Raw genomic sequence first — 21,008 nt, forward strand, 5'->3', positions numbered from 1 at the left:
AAAATGTCCAGAAGCATCAGAAAGGGCCCTTCTGCACATTGCGCACCGCGCATGTGGCAAGCAGGCAAAGGGGACTCCAGGCCTTTGCCACATACATTCAGGACGTGCATTTAATTCCCTGCGAATATCCCCTTGCACCTCCTGGTTTGCACAGGTGGGCTCTGGTTTGGTGCGTTACAAAGGGAACCTAGACACGTGCCTCTGTGAGGGGCACACTCTCAGGCCCTTTGTGAACAGGGAATAAGTGGTGTGTTTTGTAGTAAGGCGCAATGGGTAAAGGTTCATTAGGGCCCACCTGCAGGTGGCGCCCACACACCTTAAGCTCGCAGCTTTCTAATGCCTTAGCCACCATTTATCTTTCTTTTTATTAATTTGTTATGTAATTGTTGTGTTTTGTGGTTGATTTCAGTTGTTTCAAAGGCTCTGGAAGGCTGTTAACACGGCGTTACAGTCAGTCACAAGTCAGGCTTACCTCTGAAAGACTGCTAGGGCTGGGAAAGAGTCAAACACGTTATGCTTGCCACTGAAAGACAGCAAGCTCTAGAGAAACCTAACCAGGATTACCTCTGAGACTGGTAGAGCTGGAGAAGGGCCTCTCAGGCTTATTAGTGAAAGATCAGAAGGGCTGGAGCAGAAATGCCAGTCTTACATCTGAAGGACCGGTAGGTCTGGGACAGAGCCCCTGAAAGACAAGTAGGGCTGGGGAGAGTCAGTCACATAACCTTAGACATGTCTACATGGTGGCTGAGGCCACTGGGAACACGTCTCCAAGTTCGCCTCTTGAAGGCTGGTATGGTGGGGGCACTGGGAACAAGTCGCCAAGTTCACCCCTTGAAAGCTGGTATCGTGGGGGCACTCGGAACAAGTCGCCAAGTTCACCTCTTGATGGCTGGTAAGGTGGGAGCTCTGGGAACAAGTCTCCAAGTTCACCTCTTGAAGGCTGGTAAGGTGGGGGCACTGGGAACAAGTCGCCAAGTTCACCCCTTGAAGGCTGGTAAGGTGGGAGCTCTGGGAACAAGTCTCCAAGTTCACCTCTTGAAGGCTGGTAAGGTGGGGGTACTGGGAACAAGTCACAAAGTTCACCTTTTGAAGGCTGGTAAGGTGGGGGCACTGAGAACAAGCCACCAAGTTCACCTCCCGAAGGCTGGTAAGGTGGGGGCACTGGGAACAAGTCGCCAAGTTCACCCCTTGAAGGCTGGTAAGGTGGGAGCTCTGGGAACAAGTCTCCAAGTTCACCTCTTGAAGGCTGGTAAGGTGGGGGCACTGGGAACAAGTCGCCAAGTTCACCCCTTGAAGGCTGGTAAGGTGGGGGCACTGGCAACAAGTCGCCAAGTTCACCTCTTGAAGGCTGGTAAGGTGGGGGCACTGGGAACAAGTCTCCAAGTTCACCTCTTGAAGGCTGGTAAGGTGGGGACACTGGGAACAAGTCGCCAAGTTCACCCCTTGAAGGCTGGTAAGGTGGGGGCACTGGCAACAAGCCGCCAAGTTCACCTCTTGAAGGCTGGTAAGGTGGGGGCACTGGGAACAAGTCACCAAGTTCACCCCTTGAAGGCTGGTAAGGTGGGAGTACTGGGAACAAGTCACAAAGTTCACCTTTTGAAGGCTGGTAAGGTGGGGGCACTGAGAACAAGCCGCCAAGTTCACCTCCCGAAGGCTGGTAAGGTGGGGGCACTGGGAACAAGTCGCCAAGTTCACCTCTTGAAGGCTGGTAAGGTGAGGGCACTGGGAACAAGTCGCCAAGTTCACCTCTTGAAAGCTGGTAAGGTGAGGGCACTGGGAACAAGTCGCCAAGTTCACCCCTTGAAGGCTGGTAAGGTGGGGGTACTGGGAACAAGTCACAAAGTTCACCTTTTGAAGGCTGGTAAGGTGGGGGAACTGAGAACAAGCCACCAAGTTCACCTCCCGAAGGCTGGTAAGGTGGGGGCACTGGGAACAAGTCGCCAAGTTCACCTCTTGAAGGCTGGTAAGGTGAGGGCACTGGGAACAAGTCGCCAAGTTCACCTCTTGAAGGCTGGCAAGGTTAGGGCACTGGGAACAAGTCGCCAAGTTCACCCCTTGAAGGCTGGTAAGGTGGGGGCACTGGCAACAAGTCGCCAAGTTCACCTCTTGAAGGCTGGTAAGGTGGGGGCACTGGGAACAAGTCACAAAGTTCACCTTTTGAAGGCTGGTAAGGTGGGGGCACTGAGAACAAGCCGCCAAGTTCACCTCCCGAAGGCTGGTAAGGTGGGGGCACTGGGAACAAGTCGCCAAGTTCACCTCTTGAAGGCTGGTAAGGTGAGGGCACTGGGAACAAGTCGCCAAGTTCACCTCTTGAAAGCTGGTAAGGTGAGGGCACTGGGAACAAGTCGCCAAGTTCACCCCTTGAAGGCTGGTAAGGTGGGGGTACTGGGAACAAGTCACAAAGTTCACCTTTTGAAGGCTGGTAAGGTGGGGGAACTGAGAACAAGCCACCAAGTTCACCTCCCGAAGGCTGGTAAGGTGGGGGCACTGGGAACAAGTCGCCAAGTTCACCTCTTGAAGGCTGGTAAGGTGAGGGCACTGGGAACAAGTCGCCAAGTTCACCTCTTGAAGGCTGGCAAGGTTAGGGCACTGGGAACAAGTCGCCAAGTTCACCCCTTGAAGGCTGGTAAGGTGGGGGCACTGGCAACAAGTCGCCAAGTTCACCTCTTGAAGGCTGGTAAGGTGGGGGCACTGGGAACAAGTCTCCAAGTTCACCTCTTGAAGGCTGGTAAGGTGGGGACACTGGGAACAAGTCGCCAAGTTCACCCCTTGAAGGCTGGTAAGGTGGGGGCACTGGCAACAAGCCGCCAAGTTCACCTCTTGAAGGCTGGTAAGGTGGGGGCACTGGGAACAAGTCACCAAGTTCACCCCTTGAAGGCTGGTAAGGTGGGAGTACTGGGAACAAGTCACAAAGTTCACCTTTTGAAGGCTGGTAAGGTGGGGGCACTGAGAACAAGCCGCCAAGTTCACCTCCCGAAGGCTGGTAAGGTGGGGGCACTGGGAACAAGTCGCCAAGTTCACCTCTTGAAGGCTGGTAAGGTGAGGGCACTGGGAACAAGTCGCCAAGTTCACCTCTTGAAAGCTGGTAAGGTGAGGGCACTGGGAACAAGTCGCCAAGTTCACCCCTTGAAGGCTGGTAAGGTGGGGGTACTGGGAACAAGTCACAAAGTTCACCTTTTGAAGGCTGGTAAGGTGGGGGAACTGAGAACAAGCCACCAAGTTCACCTCCCGAAGGCTGGTAAGGTGGGGGCACTGGGAACAAGTCGCCAAGTTCACCTCTTGAAGGCTGGTAAGGTGAGGGCACTGGGAACAAGTCGCCAAGTTCACCTCTTGAAGGCTGGCAAGGTTAGGGCACTGGGAACAAGTCGCCAAATTCACCTCTTGAAGGCTGTTAAGGTGGGGGCACTGAGTACAAGTGACCAAGTTCACCTCGTGAAGGCTGGTAAGGTGGGGGCACTTGCAAAAAGTCTCCAATTTCACCTCTTGAAGGCTGGTAAGGTGAGGGCACTGGGAACATGTCACCAAGTTCACCTCTTGAAGGCTGGTAAGGTGGGGGTACTGGGTACAAGTCACAACGTTCACCTTTTGAAGGCTGGTAAGGTGGGGGTACTGGGAACAAGTTACAAAGTTCACCTTTTGAAGGCTGGTAAGGTGGGGGCACTGGGACAAGTCACCAAGTTCCCCTCTTCGGGGCTGGTATGGTGGGGGCACTGGGAACAAGTCACCTAGTTCACCTCTTGAAGGCTGGTAAGAGGGGGTCCCTGGGAACAATTCACCAAGTTCCCCTCTTGAAGGCTGGTAAGGTGGGGGTACTGGGAACAAGTCGCCAAGTTCACCTCTTGAAGGCTGGTAAGGTGCGGGCACTTGCAACAAGTCTCCAAGTTCGCCTCTTGAAGGCAGGTAAGGTAGGGGCCCTGGGAACAAGTCCCAGGTTCACCTCTTGAAGGCTGGTAAGGTGGGGGCACTGGTAACAAGTCACCAAGTTCGCCTCATGAAGGCTGGTAAGGTGGGGACTCTGGGAACAAGCCACCAAGTTCACCTTTTGAAGGTTGGTAAGGTGGGAGTACTGGGAACAAGTCACCAACTTCACCTATTGAAGGCTGGTAAGGTGGGGGCACTGGTAACAAGTCACCAGGTTCCCCTCTTCGGGGCTGGTATGGTGGGGGCATTGCGAACAAGTCTCCACGTTCCCCTCTTGGGGGCTGGTATGGTGGGGGCACTGGGAACACGTTACCACTTTTACCTCTTGAAGTCTGGTAAGGTGGTGGGCTCTTGCAACAAGTCTCCAAGTTCCCCTCTTGAGGACTGGTAAGGTGGGGGCACTGGAAACAAGTCTCCAAGTTCATCTCTTGAAAGCTGGTAAGGTGGGGGTACTGGGAACAGGTCGCCAAGTTCACCTCTTGAAGGTTGGTAAGGTGGGGCACTGGGAACAAGTCACCAAGTTCACCTCCCGAAGGCTGGTAAGGTGGGGGCACTGGGAACAAGTCGCCAAGTTCACCTCTTGAAGACTGGTATGGTGGGGGCACTGGTAACAAGTCACCAAGTTCGCCTCTTGAAGGCTGGTAAGGTGGGGACCCTGGGAACAAGCCACCAAGTTCACCTTTTGAAGAGTGGTAAGGTGGGGGCACTGGGAACACGTCACCAAGTTCACCTCGTGAAGGCTGGTAAGGTGGGGGCACTGGGAACAAGTCTCCAAGTTCACCTCTCGAAGGCTGGTATGGTGCGGGCACTTGCAACAAGTCTCCAAGTTCGCCTCTTGAAGATTGGTAAGGTGGGGGCCCTGGGAACAAGTCCCAGGTTCACCTCTTGAAGGCTGTTATGGTGCGGGCACTGGGATCAAGTCACCAAGTTCACCTCTTAAAGGCTGGTATGGTGGGGTGACTGGGCACAAGTCACCAAGTTCACCTTTGGAAGGCTAGTAAGGTGGGGGCACTGGGCACAAGTCACCAAATTCACCTTTGGAAAGCTGGTAAGGTGGGGGCACTGGAAACAAGTCACCAAGTTCGCCTCTTGAAGGCTGGTAAGGTGAGGGCACTGGGAACAAGTCACCAAGTTCACCCCTTGAAGGCTGGTAAGGTGGGGCCACTGGGAACAAGTCACCAAGTTCGCCTCTTGAAGGCTGGTAAGGTGGGGGCCCTGGGAACAAGTTCCAGGTTCACCTCTTGAAGGCTGGTAAAGTGGGGGCACTAGGAACAAGTCACTAAGTTCTCCTCTTGAAGGCTGGTAAGGCGAGGGCACTGGGAACAAGTCACCAAGTTCGAATCTTGAAGTCCAGTAAGGTGAGGGCACTGGGAACAAGTCACTAAGTTCGCCTCTTGAAGGCTGGTAAGATGGGGGCACTGCGAACAAGTCCCAGATTCACCTCTTGAAGGCTGGTAAGGTGGGGGCACTCGGAACAAGTCACCAAGTTCGTCTCTTGGAGGCTGGTTAAGGTGGGGGCCCTGGGAACAAGTCCCAGGTTCACCTCTTGAAGGCTGGTAAAGTGGGGCACTGGGAACAAGTCACTAAATTCGCCTCTTGAAGGCTGGTAAGTTTGAATAAGAGTCAGTCAGGCTTGCCTCTAAAAGGGGGGGTGAGATATTGTATTGTACTGTATTGTAGTCGACATTTATATAGCACATTTTACCATTATTACAGTCTCAATGTGCTAGTGGTGGGAGCACCCTCGGGGGCCAAAGTCCAAAATGAGGGAAATCATGTAGCTGGATTTGGATGTGTGTGCGCATTTGGCCACGATAAGGCTAAGGAGGGCTGGCGGGGCCCCGGTGAAAAGCAACCCACAAGGTCAGGTATGTGAATGGGTGCTGAGAGAGTTCAGGAGAAAGCTTGAGTGCTAGAGACTCGTTATGTGTCCAGCTGGCCCAAATTTGTCATAGGCCTTCGATGCATACTGATGGCAAATTTGTTGAGACATAGGACCTCATTAGATAAGCTCACCGGCACCCTTGTTTACGGAACGGAAAACACTCCAAGTCTGCCTGCCGTGGCTGCTTTGCCCGACAGGTCTACCCTGCCGGGCACAGCAGCCACGGTAGGCAGACCGGTCGTGGTAGTGGGCCATGGTAGTGGGGACACAGAAGCACCGGCACCGTTGCTAACAGTGCCGGTGTTTCCGTGTCCCCACTACCATAGAGTCCGATGGGACTCTATGTGAATGGGGACTTACAATTTACCAGCGCCTGACTTCCCGGGCCGCCAGACTCATAATGAGCCGGTGGCACCGGGAAGTCAGGTGCCGGTAAATTATTACAGGACCGGCAGCAACCTTTTGGTAGCACTGGTAGGGTTACAGTCGGACTCGTAATGGTATGATATGGCATTTATAACACGCCTATACACAAGTGTTTTAAGGCGCGACGGGGCAAGGGGGGGAACAGAGGGAAGACAGAGACAACAATCCTTCTAGGCCAAGTGTCATTCAGATCGTGCAGGGGAAAGGGGAGAGGGGAAGGGGCAAAGTGCAGGGTGGGTGGGGGAGAGGACAGTGCAGTACATGGGATAAATAGAATAAATAACCAATAAGAGAAGTACGGCCAGCTAGAGCCAAGTGCAAGGGTAAGTGCAGACAACAGGTATCAAGTGCTTGGAGGGGACTGCAGGGATACAGAAAACAGTCCCCAAGTGTAGGGGCTGCCCGGGAGGCGGTGCAGATGTGCAACTGGCGGGGGAGGGGTCCTGAGCCCGAGGTCAGAGGGTGGCCAGGTAACCAGTGCAGTTTCAGCCAGGAGTTCAGCAGGGGAGGGAAGGAGGTCCATAGTCTAGTGTAAGTAGGCAGGACAATTATGTGACCAGTGAGACCACATTTGTCATAGTCGTTGCTGTATTCTGATGTGTGCGAGTAGCCATACCTGCAACCAGTGTCCACCGGAGTGGTGTGTTATACGTACCTAGAAACTCAGATGGAGATTTGTGGTATATGCACCCGTTGGATCAGGTAGTGTCATTCTCTGTCGATTCTTGCTGCTGCAATAAATGGTTAGTGACACAGCCTAGACTTCCCAAAATACCACTAGTAGAGCATGGACTATACTTTCAGCCAGGTGAAGAGCATGGATAAACCTTCACAATTGTCACAAGTACCATGCATGGCCAACCCGAACAGTTCATCCAAGCGCGATACACGCCCACCCATTACGTGTGATTCTGGGCAACTCCCCGACTTCGTTCAGCTGCACTACATGAGAAACCCCCACCTGCCCTTCAGGCGTGAGACATGGCCATTGCACACAATTCCTGAAAGGGCAGTGCACTGCCAGACACCACAATCTATCCAAGCACAGCAGGCCTGTAGTTCTACCACAGCATTTTGATTGATGCAATACATTTCCTTCCCCCAAAAAATCCATCTAAGTGCAACACATTTCCCACCCCCAACTAACCAGCTCAATGCTAAATATGACAGTTAGTCGCATATCACAGTGTATCCCGACATGGGACTGGCCCTTCCCCACTTCCCCAGCTCTCCTGTCGCGTGATTCTCAGCCACTCTCTGCTGCTCGGGCCTCTTCTGGTGGCATGAGCTGGGCAGGACAGAAGCCACGGCCACTAATGACAGAGCAGGGCAGCTGAGGGCAGCACTTCCCTCGGGCGGGGCAGCCTTTTTCTGAATTACAGGGAAGGCTGCGGGCCTTGGCACGGGACCAGGACCCTGCAGCCGGGTCGGTCCAGCAGGCATGCACGAGGCTATTACTGTCAATGCAAGCCTGCCATCAGCAGCACTGCCTGACTCAGCAGTGGGACTCGGGCAGGGAGGCGTGAGGTTACTCCACCCCTGGGCCAGACAGGAGTACGCCACCAGTGGACCAGCAAGGGAAACCCACCCATTGAGCAACAGGGGTGCAATGCCTCTGGAAGAGCACGAGTACCCCACCCAGGGACCATCCAGAGTACACCACCCGTGACCCAGCAGGAGTGCCTCACCCAGGGACTGTACAGGGTACTCCAACCATGACCCAGTAGCAGTGCCCCACCCAGGGTGCCCCATCCAGGGATGGTCCAGGGTATACCACACATGAACCAGCAGGAGCACCCCACCCAGGGACCAGCCACGGCCCCACCCAGGGACCGTCCAGAATACCCCACCCGATGACCATCCAGAGTACACCACCCATGACCCAGCAGGAGTGCCTCACCCAGGGACCATCCAGAGCACATCACCCATGACCCAGCATGAGTACCACACCCAGGGACCGTCCAGAGTACACCACCCATGACCCAGCATGAGTACCCCACCCAGGGACCGTACAGAGTACCCCACCCAGGGACTGTCCAGAGCGCACCACCCGTGAGTACCCGACCTAGGGACCATCCAGAGTACCCCACCCAGGGACCATCCAGAGTACACCACCCTTGACCCAGCATGAGTACCCCACCCAGGGACCGTCCAGAGTACACCACCCGTGAGTACCCGACCCAGGGACCATCCAGAGTACCCCACCCAGGGACCATCCAGAGTACACCACCGATGACCCAGCATGAGTACCCCACCCAGGGACCATCCAGAGTACACCTCCCATGAACCAGCAGGAGTACCCCACCCAGGGACCATCCAGAGTACCCCACCCATGAACCAGCAGGAGTACCCCACCCAGGGACCATCCATAGTACCCCACCCAGGGACCATCCATAGTACCCCACCCAGGGACCGTCCAAAGTACCCCACCCAGGGACCATCCAGAGCACATCACCCATGACCCAGCAGGAGTACCCCACCCAAGGACCGTCCAGAGTACCCCACCCAGGGACCGTCCAGAGTACCCCACCCAGGGACCGTCCAGAGTACCCCACCCAGGGACCATCCAGAGCACATCACCCATGAACCAGCAGGAGTACCCCACCCAGGGACCAGCCACGGCCCCACCCAGGGACCGTCCAGAATACCCCACCCGATGACCCAGCAGGGGTGCCTCACCCAGGGACCATCCAGAGTACCCCACCCAGGGACTGTTCAGTGTCCACCGCCCATGAACCAGCAGGAGTAGCCCACCCAGGGGCCGCCCAGGGTTCACCACCCGTGACCCAGCAGGAGTACCCCACCCAGGGACCATCCAGAGTACCCCACCCAGGGACCGTCCAGAGCACATCACCCATGACCCAGCATGAGTACCACACCCAGGGACCGTCCAGAGTACACCACCCGTGACCCAGCAGGAGTGCCTCACCCAGGGACTGTACAGGGTACTCCAACCATGACCCAGTAGCAGTGCCCCACCCAGGGTGCCCCATCCAGGGATGGTCCAGGGTATACCACACATGAACCAGCAGGAGTACCCCACCCAGGGACCAGCCACGGCCCCACCCAGGGACCGTCCAGAATACCCCACCCGATGACCATCCAGAGTACACCACCCATGACCCAGCAGGAGTGCCTCACCCAGGGACCATCCAGAGTACCCCACCCAGGGACCGTCCAGAGCACATCACCCATGACCCAGCATGAGTACCACACCCAGGGACCGTCCAGAGTACACCACCCATGACCCAGCATGAGTACCCCACCCAGGGACCGTACAGAGTACCCCACCCAGGGACTGTCCAGAGCGCACCACCCGTGAGTACCCGACCTAGGGACCATCCAGAGTACCCCACCCAGGGACCATCCAGAGTACACCACCCTTGACCCAGCATGAGTACCCCACCCAGGGACCGTCCAGAGTACACCACCCGTGAGTACCCGACCCAGGGACCATCCAGAGTACCCCACCCAGGGACCATCCAGAGTAAACCACCGATGACCCAGCATGAGTACCCCACCCAGGGACCATCCAGAGTACACCTCCCATGAACCAGCAGGAGTACCCCACCCAGGGACCATCCAGAGTACCCCACCCATGAACCAGCAGGAGTACCCCACCCAGGGACCATCCATAGTACCCCACCCAGGGACCATCCATAGTACCCCACCCAGGGACCGTCCAAAGTACCCCACCCAGGGACCATCCAGAGCACATCACCCATGACCCAGCAGGAGTACCCCACCCAAGGACCGTCCAGAGTACCCCACCCAGGGACCGTCCAGAGTACCCCACCCAGGGACCGTCCAGAGTACCCCACCCAGGGACCATCCAGAGCACATCACCCATGAACCAGCAGGAGTACCCCACCCAGGGACCAGCCACGGCCCCACCCAGGGACCGTCCAGAATACCCCACCCGATGACCCAGCAGGGGTGCCTCACCCAGGGACCATCCAGAGTACCCCACCCAGGGACTGTTCAGTGTCCACCGCCCATGAGCCAGCAGGAGTAGCCCACCCAGGGGCCGCCCAGGGTTCACCACCCGTGACCCAGCAGGAGTACCCCACGCAGGGACCATCCAGAGTACCCCACCCAGGGACCGTCCAGAGCACATCACCCATGACCCAGCATGAGTACCACACCCAGGGACCGTCCAGAGTACACCACCCATGACCCAGCATGAGTACCCCACCCAGGGACCGTACAGAGTACCCCACCCAGGAACTGTCTAGAGTGCACCACCCGTGAGTACCCGACCCAGGGACCATCCAGAGTACCCCACCCAGGGACCATCCAGAGTACACCACCCATGACCCAGCATGAGTACCCCACCCAGGGACCGTCCAGAGTACACCACCCGTGAGTACCCGACCCAGGGACCATCCAGAGTACCCCACCCAGGGGCCATCCAGAGTACACCACCCATGACCCAGCATGAGTACCCCACCCAGGGACCATCCAGAGTACACCACCCATGAACCAGCAGGAGTACTCCACCCAGGGACCATCCAGAGTACCCCACCCATGAACCAGCAGGAGTACCCCACCCAGGGACCATCCAGAGTACCCCACCCAGGGACTGTCCAGAGTACCCCACCCAGGGACCATCCAGAGCACATCACCCATGACCCAGCAGGAGTACCCCACCCAGGGACCATCCAGAGTACCCCACCCAGGGACCATCCAGAGTACCCCACCCAGGGACCGTCCAGAGCACATCACCCATGACCCAGCAGGAGTACCCCACCCAGGGACTGTTCAGAGTACCCCACCCAGGGACCGTCCAGAATACCCCACCCAGGGACCATCCAGAGTACCCCACCCAGGGACCGTCCAGAGCACATCACCCATGACCCAGCAGGAGTACCCCACCCAGGGACCGTCCAGAGTACCCCACCTAGGGACCATCCAGAGCACATCACCCATGACCCAGCAGAAGTATCCCACCCAGGGACCGTCCAGAGTACCCTACCCAGGGACCGTCCAGAGTACACCACCCGTGAGTACCCGACCCAGGGACCAGCCAAAGTGCTGTTGTGTTGCTTGGCGTGTGTGAACTAATACTTGAATTGATACCTGAAATACTTAATTGATATTTGAATTCGTTGAAGTCACTTCATTGTGTTTTAGAAGTGTATTGCTGTGTTTCAGGAACCATTTGCGTGTAAAAACTGATTAGCATTTTTTTTAACGTACATTTAAAAGTACATTTTAGCTCACCTTGCTCCTACTTGCTATAACTGGAGGAAATCACGCTGGGAAAGGAGCGTGCTGCATCTATACAGTGTTTCCTGAAACGCGGCATCAGAAGCTGCCGAGCCCGCGCTTCGAACTACAACTCCCAAGTGAGTTGTAGTTCTTCTAGTCTTTTAAACTGTTTACAGGTGCGACAGAATTATTCAAAGGGTGGGGGGAGGGGGGGCTATTGTGATGAAGTCTTCCCTTGAAGTCAGTAACTTTCAATTTCTTGATTGGGATGCTTCGTCCCAACTTTGGGCCTGCACCTATCACCCATCCCCTAGTGGGGCCACCATCTTCTTCTTTGTTGTAGACCCCCTGGCTCGGCCACACTTTTCTGGATTCCTTTGACGCATATTTAGGTTCACTGGCGCTCCAACATGGTAACCTAATTATTTTGGGCGATCTTAATATTTGGTGCAATATCACGGAAGTCAGGGATTGTGGATATTTGTTCGATATTCTACACAGTCATGATCTTCTGTTGCTCTCTGACCTACCCACCCACATAGGTGGCCACTGTTTGGATCCTATGATCTATCGAGGCTCTAACTCAGGGGATGGGAATAGTTTCTTACCTGTAACTCCATTTCTCCAGCATTGGTATCTTTCATGGATTCACATGCTTAGAATATTCCCCGTCGTCAGACTGGGACCCCTCGGTACACATATACAGCCTTTTCCTATAGGAAAACTTCCAACACTTTTGTGTCCTATCTACGTCCTTTTAGGACCCGCCTACGCATGCTCCGTAGGCCGTCCCCGTATAAGAGGCCCGCCCCCGCGGTTCCCCTTCAGATTTCGGCCCCTCCAAAGTAGGAAGGGTTAATTTTATCCATTAAATACATTACATTCCGGGGAGGTTGGCGGGCGCATGTGAATCCATGAAAGTTACCAATGCTGGAGAAATGGAGTTACAGGTAAGAAACTATTCCCTTCTCCAGCATTGAATCTTTCATGGATTCACATGCTTAGAATAGATTGTATAGCAGTAACACTTGAGACGGTGGTGAGAATGTAATGTAATATACCCTCAACATACTACACAATGCATATGTACAGTAGGAATAAGTTACCTCATATAGACTTACCCACATAAAATGAACTGTCATTAAAAAGGAAGACAACAGATTCTCCACAGCGTGGAGCTTACCTTACTGAAACAGATGGCGCAGGACAGCTCTTCCCATCTGCACCTCGTCCGCATGCTGCCTAGCAAGGCAGTAGTGGCGGGTAAACGTGTGGGGCACTGACCATGCCGCAGCTTGGCATATGTCTGTCATCGGAATTCCTGCCCACAAAGCTGTTGAGGAGGACATCGATCTTGTAGAATGGGCTCTAGGATGTCCTTGCAGTGGCCTTCCGGCCTTAGAGTGACGAAACGCAATCGTCGATGAGACCCATCGAGACAATCCTTGTTTAGAGATTGCTTTTCCTCTCGTCGACGGACCATACGCGACGAACAGTTGTCTAGTAGACCTGAATTCCTGTGTACGATGTAGGTAAAATTTCAGAGCCCTCTTAACGTCCAGGGTATGAAGAGCTTTTTCTGCTGCCGATGATGGTGTGGCGAAGAAAGTAGGGAGAACAATGGACGAGTGTTTGTGATACACTGTCGGAACTTTTGGGACGAACATAGGATTAGTTGCCAGGACTACTTTGTCCTTAAAGAATCTTAGGTATGGCGGGTCTACGACCAGCGCTTGCAGTTCCGCGATTCTTCTAGCCGATGTGATAGCAATCAAGAATGCCAACTTCCACGAAATGAATTTTATGTCGGACGTGGCCATAGGCTCAAAAGGCGGTTTCATTAAGCCTGCCATCACTGTGTTGAGACTCCAAGTCGGGGGGAAACGTTTCTCCGGGGGAAAAGCTCGAAATAAACCCCTCATGAAGTGTTTTACAAGTCTGTCGCTAAATAGAGGAGACGACTGCCTTTTCCTTGTGAACCTCGAGATGGCCGCCAGGTGCACCTTTATCGTTGTGAAGGATAATCCCCTCTCCGCTAAGAGGAGCAGGTAAGGTAGAACTTGTTCCGGCGTCACCGACAACGGTTGTAGGCCCTGTTGCCCCTTACACCATTCACAGAACCTCCGCCACTTATAGGAGTAGGATTTGTTTGTAGAAGGGGCTCTAACCGCCTGTAGAATTTTTTGGCAATCCTCTGAAATGTCTAAGGCGCCGAACTCCGAGAAGTCAGGAGCCAGGACGTAAGGTTGAGACTGTCCGGGTCGTGATGCCACACCGTGCCTCTGTCCCGGGATAGAAGGTACGGGACTTTCGGAAACGCTATGGGATGTTCCAGCGACAGATGGAGGAGGTCTGAGAACCACGGTTGCCTCGGCCAGTATGGTGCCACTAGAATCACCCGGCAATTGTATCTGCGTATCCACTGTATTGTTTTCCGTATGCGGGGAAACGGGGGGAAAGCATAGAGGAACATGTCCGTCCATGGGAAGGAGAACGCCTCCCCCACCGACCCCTCTTGGGGCCATCTGCTTGCAAATTGCTCGCATTTCTTGTTGTCTTTGGTCGCGAAGGCGTCCAGAGGGGGTTGACCCCATTTCTCGAACACATTCCTCAAGTGACCCGTGTCCACTTCCCACTCGTGTATCTGGGCCATGCTTCTGCTGAGGGAGTCGGCTTGGCCGTTCCTCACTCCTGGAAGGTGATGAGCCACGAGGGAAATTCCGTGCTTCGCTGCCCAATGCCATGTTTTCTGGGCTTCTATGGAAAGAGTCCTTGATCGTGTCCCTCCTCGTTTCCTCAGATAAAACATGGCTGTTGTATTGTCGGTCAGTATTCGCACTTGCGAACTCTTGATGTGTGGTAGGAACGCCTTCAAAGCCCATCGTACCGCTCTGAGTTCCAGTACGTTTATGTGTAGGAGTGACTCCGTTGGAGACCAGCGACCTTGCGTTTGGAGAGCACCCATGTGCGCTCCCCATCCGGTTAGGGATGCATCCGTAACTATGGTGCTCTGAAACTCCGGCTCCTGTAGGGGCACACCGCTGTTCAGATTGTGGGAACTCTGCCACCACTGAAGGGTCCGACGTAGCTTGTCGTCGTCGACGGTTATCCTGTCCGACCACGATCCCTGAGCCTGTGTCCATCGGTCCGCGAGGAATTCTTGGACTGGCCTCATGAATAGTCGACAGTTTCTCACCAGATGGATGCAGGATGCCATGGCCCCTAGGACCGAAACATACTTTCTCACTGAGATCCTGGTGTTTCGCCGTAGTCGGGCCGCTTGTTGAATGAGTCTTGAGGTCCTGTCGAGGGAAGGTTTCACCAGCCCTAGCTGAGTCTCAAACTGTGCCCTCAGGAATACCAGCGTTCTCGATGGCCGCAGAGAGGATTTCTCGAAGTTTATGGCGAATCCTAGCCGTTGTAGAAGCTGCATGGTGGCTTGCAGACTTGTGTTGGTCGACGCTGGGGAGGATCCCCTTACCAGCCAGTCGTCGAGGTATGGGTATACGTGGTGGCTTTGCTTCCTTAGCCAGGCAGCCACTGGAGCCAGGCATTTTGTGAACGTTCTGGGGGAGGTCTTGAGCCCGAAAGGAAGAACTGTGAATTGGTAGTGAGTTTGCCCTATTACAAAGCGTAGGAATTTCCTGTGTTTCCGACACATTGGAATATGGAAATACGCGTCCTGTAAATCCAGGGACGCCAGGAAATCTCCCTTTTGAACTGCGCGGATCACCTCCTGCAGAGTGAGCATCTTGAATTTCAGGCTCTTTAAGGACTTGTTGAGATCGTGTAAGTCTAGAATGGGACGCCAATTGCCGGCGGCTTTTTTACGACAAAGTATCTTGAGTAGACTCCTTGACCTCTCTGTGATGTTGGAACTAATTCTATCACGCCCTTCGCTTACATGAGTGTAACCTCTTGTTGCAGTACCTTCATATGGGGCTGAGCGGTGAACGCAGGTGGAATTTGCGGAGGGTTGTGTTTGAATTGCAGAGAGTGTCCGTTTCTTATGGTGTCTAGCACCCATTGGTCCGTCGTTATCCTTTCCCATTCGTCGACATATGCTGAAACTCTTCCCCCCAGAACGGTGTGTGGTATGTCACTGCTGATCTTTATTCTGCTTGTCTCTCGACGACGACGGGTATGATGGTCGTTTTCTGGAAGACTGGAAGTTTCGTCGACGGTTAGCCGATTGTGAGGCACGTCGGTATCCCTGGGAGGGGTAAGCCGATCTGGCAAAGGATCTGTCTCCAGAAGAGAATCTTGAATTACCTGAAGCCCCTCTAAAGGGACGAAAAGACTTGTAACTTCTGCCACTCTGGAGGGCACCCAATGAACGTGCCGTGTCCGAATCTTCTTTCATCCCTTCTAGGGCCTTGTCCACATTTTCACCGAAAAGAAGGTCTCCCTCAAAGGGCATATCTAAGACCTTGTATTGCACTTCTGGCCTGAAGTAGGTGCACTTACGTATCGATGCAATACCACCCCGTTGTTGACTTGCTTGAAGCCTGACTCAGCGAGATCCACCGCGATGTTTATTGCGTGATTTGAGGCTTCCTCACCCTCTCGGACCAGTAGCATCGCCGCCTTTCTCTGTTCTTCTGGAAGATAGTCAAATAGTCAAGCAGCGGAGCTAGTCTGTGCCACATCTCCCTATTGTATCTGGCCACAATTGCCAGAGAGTTTGCGGCCTTTACTGTGGTCGCTCCCACGGAGAGCACTTTCTTGCCAAAGGCATCTTGCCGTCTCGCCTCGTTCTCAGGAGGAGTCGTGCACTTGTGCTGTGCCTTTGCCTTCCTCGCTGCTGCCGCCGACACCACCGAGTCCGGTGTTGGTTGGGAGGATAAACACTTGGGGGTCGACTCTGGAGCCTTAAACTTCTTTTCTAGGCGTCCTTTCACTGCTGGTTCTGAGAATGGGTGTCTCATTGTCTGCAACCCCTCTTTCCATACATGGTCTAGTATTGGTATCGAGAACACCGACCTCCTTCTCTTGCCCATGTGGTCGAACAAAAAACAATCCTTTTTCTGTTCTTCTTGGGACAGACCAAATTCTTTGCATGCCTTCTCCATCATAGAATGGAATGACGCAATGTCGTTCGGAGGGGACGGGTGAGCTAGGCTTCTGGGGTTTTCCAACTCCGCCTCTGACTCCCAGGTAGGATCCCTGGAGGGGGATAATGAGATATCCGACATGGCTCCCCTGTCAGACTCCGAATCTGGTAGCTCACCTTCCTCCTGTGCCAGTGTTGAGATTGGCATGCGTGGGTGCGTCGGTTGATGGGACGGGCCCGGCTCGTCGACGAGTGACTGTGGCAGGCTTGCCTGGGGTAGTCGCTGGTCCAACGACTGCAACAAGGACTGAAGCGTGGACAGAATATCCAACAACAGAACCGATTGAGGATTGAGGAGAGGGGCAGATATCGGTGTAACGGATGCCCTCGTCGACGACTTGTCAGCCGCTCGTAGCCGTAGGTCTGCTGGGCCGGCAACTCTCTCGTTCTCGTCCTCCGAGGACAGCAACATAGCTTGTTCTTGAAGCAAAGGCTCCGGGGGGTCGGGTCAAAGACTTCAGGCCTCCAGGCCTCCTGTAGGAACCCCGTCGACGAGGCCCTCGTCAACGCCATTGTCGACGGGACGGTGGATGCCCCCTGTGCCAGTGGCAGGGAGGCGGCCGATGACTGGACCGCCGTCGACGACGAAGACTTCGCAGGTGGTTTCGGCGGTCCCGCCTTCTCCACACTGTGCCCTCTTTTACTGGACTCTCGACTCGTGGTCGATCTGTGATGATCGCCAGAGGAGGGTTTCCTTTCCTTCTCATGCTTTTTTGATGAGGATGATTTCTTTGCCGAGGAGTCTCTAGTGGAGTGACTTCCAGACGACTCTTTTTCCGACGGTCTAGATTTCTTCGGCGGTGGTTCCGACGAGGCCGCGCGGCGTGATGTTTTCGCCAACTGTGTGGAGCCCACCTCCGAGGGGGGGTATGCCGCCGCTCCATCATTCAGCCATGCCACAAGGCGTCGGTTCCGGTCTTTGAGGGTTTTTTGAGAAAACCCCTTGCATATGTCGCAGGTATCCGCCGAATGGTGAGGGTGGAGGCAATATATGCAGTCCATATGTCCGTCCCCCTCGTAAACCTTTTTTAAGCCGCATGTCGCGCATGGACGGAACAGCGCTTTACCTCGCACAGAGGACATTATTACTCAAAATCCAATGACGCAACCTAGTACAAAACAGTAGGACAACACGAGGAGATCCCACTACTTTGGAGACAGTTGAAATCTGAAGGGGAACCGCGGGGGCGGGCCTCTTATACGGGGACGACCTACGGAGCATGCGTAGGCGGGTCCTAAAAGGATGTAGATAGGACCCATAAGTGTTGGAAGTTTTCCTATTGGAAAAGGCTATATATGTGTACTGAGGGGTCCCAGTCTGACGACAGTGAATATTCTAAGCATGTGAATCCATGAAAGATTCAATGCTGGAGAATGTCTTATAACCCCTGTTAGTTGCTCTGGTCACTCCCTGGTGAGCTTTCTGCTATGGAGTTCTTGCCAGTCCTAGTCACAAAATATTAGTTCTAATATACAATTACGCAGCCGGAAAAAGGATCTAGACTGTATATCCGACAGTGACCTTGTGCATAACCTTCCTTATACCCAATCCAAAATGGAGTACCCCACCCAGGGACCATCCAAAGTACCCGATGCATGCACCAGCCATGGTAGTCCACCACCCATGGACCAGCATGAGTACCCTAACCGGGTTGCAATACCATGGAACAGCATGAGTATGCCACACATTGACATCCACAGTGCACCATCGCTGGACCAGCAGTTACACCAGGGCTTAAAGTGGAGGCACAGACAGGCTACACAAATTTCCCTGTCTGGGCTCCCAAGCCTGATTTCCTCATGCTAAATGTCAATGAAAAAAGGATCAGTGACAATGTTGCTCTTTGCCAGTAGGTGTCACTAACACCCATGTTTAGAATCACATCAGTTTCAGAATTTTGGAGTTAGATTGGTTGTGTCAGAAGTGTGAATTGCCAATTTTTGCGACTCCCTGAAAAATGAGCACATTAAAATTTCTTTTTTTGTTGGCCCTTTCAGTTTTTGTTAATGAGGAGGATCGAGACCCAGGAGGGGGTGCAAAATTACAAACACCACAAAGACTTTTGGTGTGGAGCACGAATGCTGAACGTGTTACCTGTGTACCTTAGTATTTTCCCAAATTGGTTCTTTAGATCACAATACATGCGTTTCGATTAAATATTTTTCCAACTAGACATGTCTTAGGCAAGAGAAAAAATCAGGACATGAGCACTGTATGTAGATTATGTAAGAGAAAGGACTCAATTGAATCACTGAAACATTTGATACTTATTTGCTCAGCATCAAGAAAGGAGATAGACTTCTTCTTAGGAGAAGCAATGAAATGGTACAGCAGCAGGCTGATAGACGACTGGTGGAAGATACTGGTGGAAGGAGAACAAATCTCATATCATTCTGGCTCTGATCAAACTCCTGTCCGCCATATTCAAGAAAATTGAATTTAAGTGGGAAAGCAGACTAGTCGATCATAAATGGCTGAAACACACAAAATGAGGCTGACAAAAGGAACTCTGAACTTTCGCTGATCTTAAATTTTGTTACATCTGGCCCAAGTCGTGGCTAAAGGTTTCCTATATTGTAAACCATTTTAAGCCAATAAAAAATAAAAGAATAATAATAATGAGGAGTTCTGCTGATTGCCTGCATTTGCCCCTAACCCTACACCTGACTCCTCTTACTTTACCTTCTGCTTATTGACACCCTCTCCCCCACTTTTCCTTAACTCTTTCAACATCAACCATCTATATATGCAGGGTCAATATTGAAGCCGGAATGGGGTTGGCTAATTAGGATTTCGAGTTGCGTTTCAGTGTTCTGACTGCAAGCTGTTTTGTAATACTCTGAAGGGAACTATAACATAGAGAACACATTGCCTGAGGTTTGCTAAATATTATATTGAAGTCGTATAATTAGAATGATTTAATAATCATATATTTCCTTCAGTAGAGCTAAGGAATTGTAACCTCAGTGACCTCATTTGATTTGATTTTCATATGTGAATTTGTGTCATTATTTGACTAGTGACTTAATTATTAAGGGACAAGTTATTTACCTGTAACTGTTGTTCCCCAGCATGGGTCTGGCATGGATTCACATGCTCATGAATATTCCTCGTCGTCAGGCTGAGAACCCTCGCTAAAGAAAAAATCAGTTTCAATTTCGTTTCTGAACTGTCTTTCTACTAATAACCAATCACTGGTCTCTGGGTCATACTGCCCCCAGCCAATGACTGCCCTCGACCTAAGCCCCTCCTCTGGCAGCCATATTCAGATTTGGTAGCACGTAAAGTGGCAGTAGGACCAAGAGAAGAGCCGCAGAGGGATAGGAGGGAGGGTTTGCATGTGAATCCATGCCAGACCCATGCTGGAGAGCAACAGTTACAGGTAAGTAACTTGTTCCTTCTCCAGCATGGGTTCTGGCATGGATTCACATGCTCATGAATCCAAGAACACATAGCAGTACACACATGCACAACCACGGGAGGTGGCAAGGCTCAACATTAAGCATTTCAACAACTCAACATTAAGCATCTCTTACCTCCTCACCAGGCTCACCTTCAAGCGAACAGGTTGCGCAGCACTGCCTGGCCGACTCTGGACTCCTCCCTGGAATCCCGGTCGACGCAGTAGAATCTCGTGAAGGTGTGTGTCGACCTCCACGTGGCAGCCCTGCAGATGTCCAGCAGGGGCACATCAGACTGGAACGCCGTGGTAGCAGCGATCGCTCTGGTTGAATGCGCTCTCGGACAGCTGGGCAACAGTCAGTTTGCCAACTGGTGACAGTGCAGGATGCAGCTAGAGAGCCATCTGGAAATGGAAGCGTTCAAGAGGGCCTTCCCCTGGTTCACAGTTCCAAAGTTCACAAACAGCTGTGACGTCTTCCGAAAACTCTTTGTGCGGTCCATGTAGAACTTCAGCACTCTAGCCACATCCAGCAAGTGCAAAGTCCTCTCAGCCGGCGACGAAGGCGACGGGAAGAACACATGTAACACCAAGGGCTTGTTGAGATGGAAGTCCGACGGCACCTTGGGCATGAAGGAGGGGTGCGTCCTCAGCACTACCCTCGTCTCATGGAATGTCAGGTATGGAGGTTTACAGGAGAGTGCCTGGATCTCTCCCACTCGTCGTGCAGAGGTGAGGCCACAAGAAATGCTGTCTTCCACGATAGGAACTTCAGTGGTGTCGAATGCAAGGGCTTGAATGGGGGACCCATGAGTCTGGTCAGCACCACGTTGAGTTCCCACGCCGGGGCCAGAGCCTTCACCGGCGGGGACGAGCGGAACAGACCTTTCATGAACTCCTTCACCAGGCGGTGGGACCACAGCGACAACTGCCCCGGAGTTCTGGTGTAGCGGGAGATAGCTGCCAGGTGAATCTTGATGGAGGCATGCACCAGCCCCGCCTTGGCCAGCGACAGCAAGTACGGCAGCACTTGACGGGCCGTAATCCGTAG

Source organism: Ambystoma mexicanum, chromosome 13 (assembly GCF_040938575.1).
Source record: "Ambystoma mexicanum isolate Mex_15411 chromosome 13, UKY_AmexF1_1, whole genome shotgun sequence".
Lineage (NCBI taxonomy): Eukaryota > Metazoa > Chordata > Amphibia > Caudata > Ambystomatidae > Ambystoma > Ambystoma mexicanum.